Source organism: Salvelinus sp. IW2-2015, unplaced genomic scaffold (genome assembly GCF_002910315.2).
Source record: "Salvelinus sp. IW2-2015 unplaced genomic scaffold, ASM291031v2 Un_scaffold5855, whole genome shotgun sequence".
NCBI classification, from domain to species: domain Eukaryota; kingdom Metazoa; phylum Chordata; class Actinopteri; order Salmoniformes; family Salmonidae; genus Salvelinus; species Salvelinus sp. IW2-2015.
The window spans coordinates 3895-11063 of record NW_019947120.1 but is presented as its reverse complement, the minus strand read 5'-3'; the positions used below and the strand labels follow the sequence as shown (position 1 = coordinate 11063).

General features: G+C 42.4%; 1 long non-coding RNA gene across 1 annotated transcript; it reads right to left on the bottom strand.

The window, feature by feature from the left end:
- Positions 1-6136: 6136 nt before the first annotated feature.
- On the bottom strand, positions 6137-6576 carry LOC139026798 (uncharacterized). The gene is made up of 3 exons (XR_011478737.1): positions 6526-6576; positions 6264-6438; positions 6137-6174 (listed from the first exon to the last, which is right to left on the bottom strand). It is a non-coding gene; the product is annotated as an uncharacterized lncRNA (long non-coding RNA).
- Positions 6577-7169: the final 593 nt, after the last annotated feature.

Below are 7169 nucleotides of genomic sequence, written 5' to 3'. Positions count from 1 at the left end.
TGCTTTTCAGTCACTGCAGGCCTCCCTTTATGGCCTCAAACTGGTCTTGACTGTACAAAAAACAAAATTAATGACCTTTACCAGAGCTCAAACTCTGTCAGAGAAGGTTAGAATTGTCACATCCATTGAAAAGTGTCATCCTACAAATAGTGAACCTAGGTATATGGTTGGATGACAAGTTGTCCTTTAAAGTTCATGTGGATAATCTTGTGAGGAAGCTTAAATTTAAATTTGGTTTTTATTTTCGTAATAAGGCTTGCTTCCCGCTTATGGCTAAAAAAGAAGCTTGTTCAGGCCACTTTTCTCTCTGTAATTAATTATGGTGACTTGCTGAATATGCAGCCTCCTCCGTCTTACAGAGWCTGGACTCTGTTTATCAMGCATCCTTGGGCTTTATTACAAATGCCAAGTCACTCACCCACCATTGCACCTTGTACCAAACGGTAGGTTGGACTTCACTTTATATGTGCAGAAAGATACATTTGCACGTGTTCATCTACAATGGCCTTTTGGGTAAACTACCTCTGTAGTCTGATCTCCTTCACCACTAGCAGTTACCATACCCGGTCTGCTAGGTGGTTGCTACTTAAAGTCCCCAGGACATTCACAGTATTAGGCAAGACTGCCTTCTCTTCTTGTGCACCAGACACATGGAATAATCCATGCTTCATCTAGATATGTTAGTGCCACTGAATTCATTTAAAATATTGATGGGAGACTCTGTTACGGAGGAGTGTAAATGCTTTTTTTTTTTAGGCTGGATCATGTTGTTGTAATGTATTGTTGTATGTTTTAATTCTGTAATGTGTTGATTCTTGGCCAGGTCTCCCTTGAATAAGAGGCTCTGTGTCTCAATGGTTAAATAAAGATTAAATAAAAATTCCATAACATCAACGTGATAGGGTTTAGAGACGATACAGTGTTTGTTTACACGTTGGCTTCCGTGGGGTATGACAGTTGAACTAGCCTACTCTTCAAGAATCAATGGGTTTATATCATTCATTTATAAGTCCAACAAATGTATGTAGCAACTGCAGATCTCCTATTTAATGATAACAATTGTTTAGGGGCACCAGAAACATGTATTTTTAAGGTTGAGATACAAACTACATTTATCCAGCTACATTTTGTAACGGTTTCTCTCCTCCTCTTCGTCTGAAGAGGAGGTGTAGGGACCGGGCCAAAACGCAGCGTGTTGTGAAGACGTGATGAATTTATTTAGACAAGACGAAACACGTAACACACTTGAGAAATTACAAAACAAAAAAACGACGTAGACCGACCTGAACATGAACTTACATAAACACGAAGAACGCACGAACAGGTACAGACTAGAACAAACGATACAGTCACGTGTGGCACTACAAACACTGACACGGAAGACAATCATCCACAACCATACGGTGTGAACAGCCTACCTTAATATGGTTCTCAATCAGAGGAAACGTCAAACACCTGCCCCTAATTGAGAACCATATTCAGGCACACATTGAACCACACATAAGAAACACATAACATAGACTGCCCACCCAGCTCACGCCCATACTAAACAAATACAAAAAACAACGGAAAACAGGTCAGGACGTGACACATTTACAGCTCATAAAGAAGCTCTATATTTTCCTTCTTCTCTCTAACTTCTCTCTCTCTTTCATTCTCTCCTTCCCTTTCTCTCTCTCTTCCCTCTCTCTCTCTCTCTCTCTCTCTCTCTCTCTCTCTCTCTCTCTCTCTCTCTCTCTCTCTCTCTCTCTCTCTCTCTCTCTCTCTCTCTCTCTCTCTCTCTCTCTGCCCCACATGCATACTGCTGAGGCTGCGGACAGCAAAGAAATCATTTAAACCATTATTACCTGGGTGATTATTTTTCTAGGGCCCTGGTGTTCCTAAATTAAAAGTCCAGAAAGCACAGCATAATATGTTAGGAGAATATGCCCCCGAAAATGTGGGCATTGCAGAGACATGTCGGTCTGTGTGTGTGTGTGTGTGTGTGTGTGTGTGTGTGTGTGTGTGTGTGTGTGTGTGTGTGTGTGTGTGTGTGTGTGTGTGTGTGTGTGTGTGTGTGTGTGTGTGTGTGTGTGTGTGTGTGTGTGTGTGTGTGTGTGTGTGTGTGTGTGTGTGTGTGTGTGTGACGTGAAACAGTTCTCTGTGAAACACATATCGCATGCTGAGAAGTTCATCAGGATCATTGACTTCAACTTCAACACACACACACACACCACACACCACACACACCACACACACACACACACACACCAGTGGCGGTCAGTGCAGTTTAAGATGAGGATTGGTCTTTATTCTATATCAGCATATTGGATGACTGTCATTCATATTCCATTCACCCAGTTCAATGTAACAGTGATAGGTTTAGGTCACTGCCATTCATATTCCATTCACCCAGTTCATTGTAACAGTGATAGGTTTAGGTCACTGTCATTCATATTCCATTCACCCCTGTTCAATGTAGCATCGATAGGTTTAGGTTACTGTCATTCATATTCACCCAGTTCAATGTAACAGTGATAGGTTTGGTTACTGTCATTCATATTCACCCAGTTCAATGTAACAGTGATAGGTTTAGGTTACTGTCATTCATTTCACCCAGTTCAATGTAACAGTGATAGGTTTAGGCTACTACATGATACTAGAATTTCCCCCTGAACCCCATTAAAGGCGCTACAACCTAGACCATGAATGAAAGTCATACAACGTAGGTGTTATAATCAAGCGTTGTGTGGTACAGAGGGAGCCGGCTCCCCCTGCTGGATAGAACGTGCAACTACAGCAAGATGAGACCAGCTGATCAAAACCCGACTGTCTTCGATGTTTGACGTTGTGTTTTTTAATCCTCTTTGGTACATTTTCACAACTGGGCCTGTTGCACAAAACTAGGATAAGGGATTAAGCCAGGATATCTTGGTGATCCTGGCTCAATTGATCCGTAATCCGTTGCACTAAAGATGGATAGGGGGCAGGAGGAATATGTTATGGTATAAATTACCATGGAGATTTATTCTGTGGGCTAGCCTGCTCCAGACCAGGCTAAATTCCAGGATCTATTAAATCTCATCCCTAATGTCAGTCAGCAGTCACCACAATGGAAACCAATAGTTATTTCACTGCTCACTAATACATTGTTATCACAATAACTAGACCCACTGTTATTATTTAAACGTTTGTGATCATTAATTTCAATGATTTTGGATAAAAAATGATTTTTAGATGATGTTGCTATCATTAGATAATTTACAGTTTCCCATAGACTATAAGCTATATATAAAATGATGAAGAATATTAGGGCCACAGAGGGGAAAAAAACCAAAGTCATAATATTGTAACCAGTTGTTTTAAAGGAGGACAGTTGTAAAAATGACAGATGTGGGGCATTTCGTGAAATTGTACTTCAGTATGGTTTAAATAAACAAAGACATGCTGATGTGCCAGAATATTAAGTATCACATTGTCATAAGTATCAAAACTGTAAAAACAATATGTCTTTTCTGCAGAAAGAACCAGCCTCATAAATTTATGACTTTATCCTTTTTCTTCAGTGTGGCCCTAGTACTCTGTCATATAAACATTCCATATGAATATAAAAACACAATGTGTAACATTATGTTCCTTTATTGAATAAGGACAAAACAAAGCAGGTAAACCATCAGCTCCTTTCGAAACTGAAGTCACAGTGACTCTACAAGATGGAAAGCACAGAATCCAAGCATATTATACAAAATGATACATACACATTCAAAGGTCTGTATATAACACACCCTGCATGTCTGCACACTAAAATAAATGCAGGACAAATCCATACACATCAACTGAACAGACAAATGAATGGATGCAGTAGCCTCCCTGCAGCCTTGTATTACACACAGTTAACGCACAAACATCATAAGGCCTAAAGACATTCGTCAAAAAACGAACCCAAAAAAACCCAAATTCCTCTGCCACCGCAGGACATATTTAACCAAAATTGAAAGCACACATACTAACTAAAAATTCAACACATATTGGTCCCTCACAGCCGACCACTGTCGTCATCAGGGAAGATTGCCGGATTGTCCCAGTCCATGGTGGTGGCACTCTGGGGGCCCTCTCCTTCCTCAGGCAGGCCACATTGTGGAGGACAGCACAAGCCACGTAATACCATGCCCTAACAGGCTGACCCTTAATTTGTGAAGGCAGTGAAAGCGTGCCTTCAGGAGGCCAAAGGTCATTTCACTCTGGCCCTGGTCCTGGCATGGCATGGTTGTAGGCCTGCTGTGCTTCCTGGGGTCTGTGAAAGGTGTCAGGAGAAAAGGCTGGCAGCCATACCCTGTCTCCCAGCAACACACCAGAGAATTCACCTGTCAACACAAAATCTCATCATTACTACCTCATAAACACAGTGATATTCTTGACACAGCCATGATGGTTATAAATAGGGGTTGTGTGGCTTACTTGTGATAGGCACTGATAGATTTCAGAGGCCCGAAAGATCTGGAGTCATGGACTGAGCCAGGCCATTTTGCCACAACATTGCTGATCACACAGTCAGCATTGCAGACCATCTGAAATCATAAAATGAGGAATATTACACACAATCAATGCACATCACTGCAATGCAGAGTGTTCGTCAATGGACAATATCAAAAAGTTATGTTCACCTGAACATTAATGCTGTGAAAGGATTTCCTATTCACAAAATCGGCCTCATGGGCACCTAAGGGGGCTTTTCCTTATGTGTGTGCAGTCCACTGCACCAATGACATTGGGGAAACCTGTCACACAAAGTAAAGAGAATCCTACTATGTGTACCAGTTGTCCTGTAATTTGTAGATCCTCTTACCTGCAATCCTATAGAACTCCTCTTTGATGTCACAGAGTCTTCTGTGGCCAGGGAAGGAGATGAAGACATCTGCTAATGCTTTGATAGCCAGACACACACTCCTTAGTGCGGCAAATTGTGGCTTGTTCAGCTGTTCTGCATCCCCCACTGAGTACAGGAAGGCTCCACTAGCAAAAAGCGCAAGGCCACACAAACCATTTGCTCCACACTCAGTGCATGGCTCCGTGCAGTGCGGTGCTTAATCCTGGGACCAGTAGTCTGCATAGATACCTGATGCCATCTGCAGAAAACCTGTATCTTCATATAGATGGTCATCAGGGAAGGCCAGTGGGTCCAACCGGTCCCTGAAGACCCTTTCTCGCTGAAGGCTCTCCTCAGCACAAGTGCTTCTTCATCACCACATCTCGCACGAATGGGCATGCATATGTCAGAGCAGAAAGGAACACACACAATTTTGGCCTTCATATAGGCTAGTGCACACCTGGTGCTGGGGGGGTGGGCAAAAGAGGGCGATGCCTTATAACGATGACTTGGTTGTACTGATTGCTGGGAAAATAAAAAAACCTTAGAAAGATGCCACGTCCTGTGTGCTCACAATAAGAGCTCATATGTCATGGCTCACTTGACTTTACGAGAATATACCTAATTTTTATTTTGAGCTGTGTCATCTTCTTGGAGCTGGGGGAGGAAGAAAAATAATGATTAATACATTTGTGTTACAGTTAGCATACAGTGTACATTGAAGGCATATCTCACTCCCTCTCAAGTTTTTTTTATTTCAAGGTCCAGTTTCCTAATTGTCCTCTTTTTTATTTCGGACTCCAGTGCAAGATTTCCATCTTTTCTTCTTGTACTGAATGTCTATGTCTGCCAGTTCTATTTGGCGCCGGAGGTGGTTCCATACACTTTCTGATAGCTTGTGAGCTCTGTAACACAATACAATTAGCGCAGCTGGAATTGGCAGGATGTGGTGTCCTTTTATTAATACGCACTATGTTGCCAGGCTGGTTTTCCCACTGTATAGCATCTGGGTCCTGTAAAAGAAATTAGATTTTTTGATTTTGATGAGGACCTCTCACAATTGTAGAGTAAATAGTACTTTCACAGTCTTAACATGATACCTCATGCCTTCTGGAATCCAGAGAGATGGTCTCCTCCTCATCATCGTCTCCATCATGGTCTGTGTGCTGCTGCACTGGGGCCTTCACCTATCACATTTAATCGGATTCATATTGAAGCTAGTAGACAAGACATGCCAGGCCTACAGTATGCCTTTGATGGAGTACTCACTGGATCAGCATGTCTGGTGCTTGTCGGTGGCTCTAACAGGAACACAGTGCTGCCAGACACTGCAAGGCAATAGGTAACCCAAAGTCAGACAGTCCAAATTGATTCAATGTGAAGTGGTTGTATCCCATGTAGAGATGGAAGGACATACCTTGAATGAAGCGGGTGGCATCTTGGGAGGAACCTATGCTCGCTCTTTCCCCCCAGGGATCCCTCTAAGACGGGCCTGCCTTTATTTAGCTCCAAGGCCATGTCCTCTGCTGGGGTAAGGTCAGCCTTTGGTGACCCACCACCCGTGCCTTGTCTGTGGGTATTCTTTTTCACTGCTAAAACAGTACAGACAATGTGTGAGCAGGCACCTTCTGGGTACAATATATGCTTGTGCTTGTTTAAATATTAGTCAGGGACAATACCATTCTGCAGAATGTTCTTGTATTTGATTTTGACCTGCTGCCTATTCCGTTTTGCCCGTTCATGTTTCCACACACACACACACACACAACACACACACACACATTTAATGGAGTCACACTGCAAAAAATTACTTGGTATTTTTGTCTTGTTTTCAGTAAAAATATCAAAAAATGTATCATAGCTTTATCACGTGTGATGGAGTTACTTTACACAATTCACCTCATATTCGCAGTGCATTTCAATTAAAAATTTAACCGTTTCATAATTACAGTACAACTGCATTTTGGAGATGTGAATTAAATATTTGAATTGTAATTGTGATGTTTCAGCGGAGCGGTGAGTGTGTAATTGTGCACTACTTACGCATTCAGGCGGTCTGCAATACTTTGCCAGCTTTTTCTCTTTGCTTTATCACTGTGGCGGTGGTTGGCCTTTCTTCTTAATTATATCTTTTACCTCCTCGTATGCCTCCATGAGGATTTGTGCTTCCGACGGGGAAAAGTACGCGGCTCTAGTTGCCATGGTAAATCAGTTAATCTGTGATCTGTGGCGGGGTCTATTTGAGTGAGCCGTGAGCGCGCACCTATCCAGGATTGGTTTCACCTGGCTTAATGAATCCGTGTCTGCTCATCCTGGCTTGGTC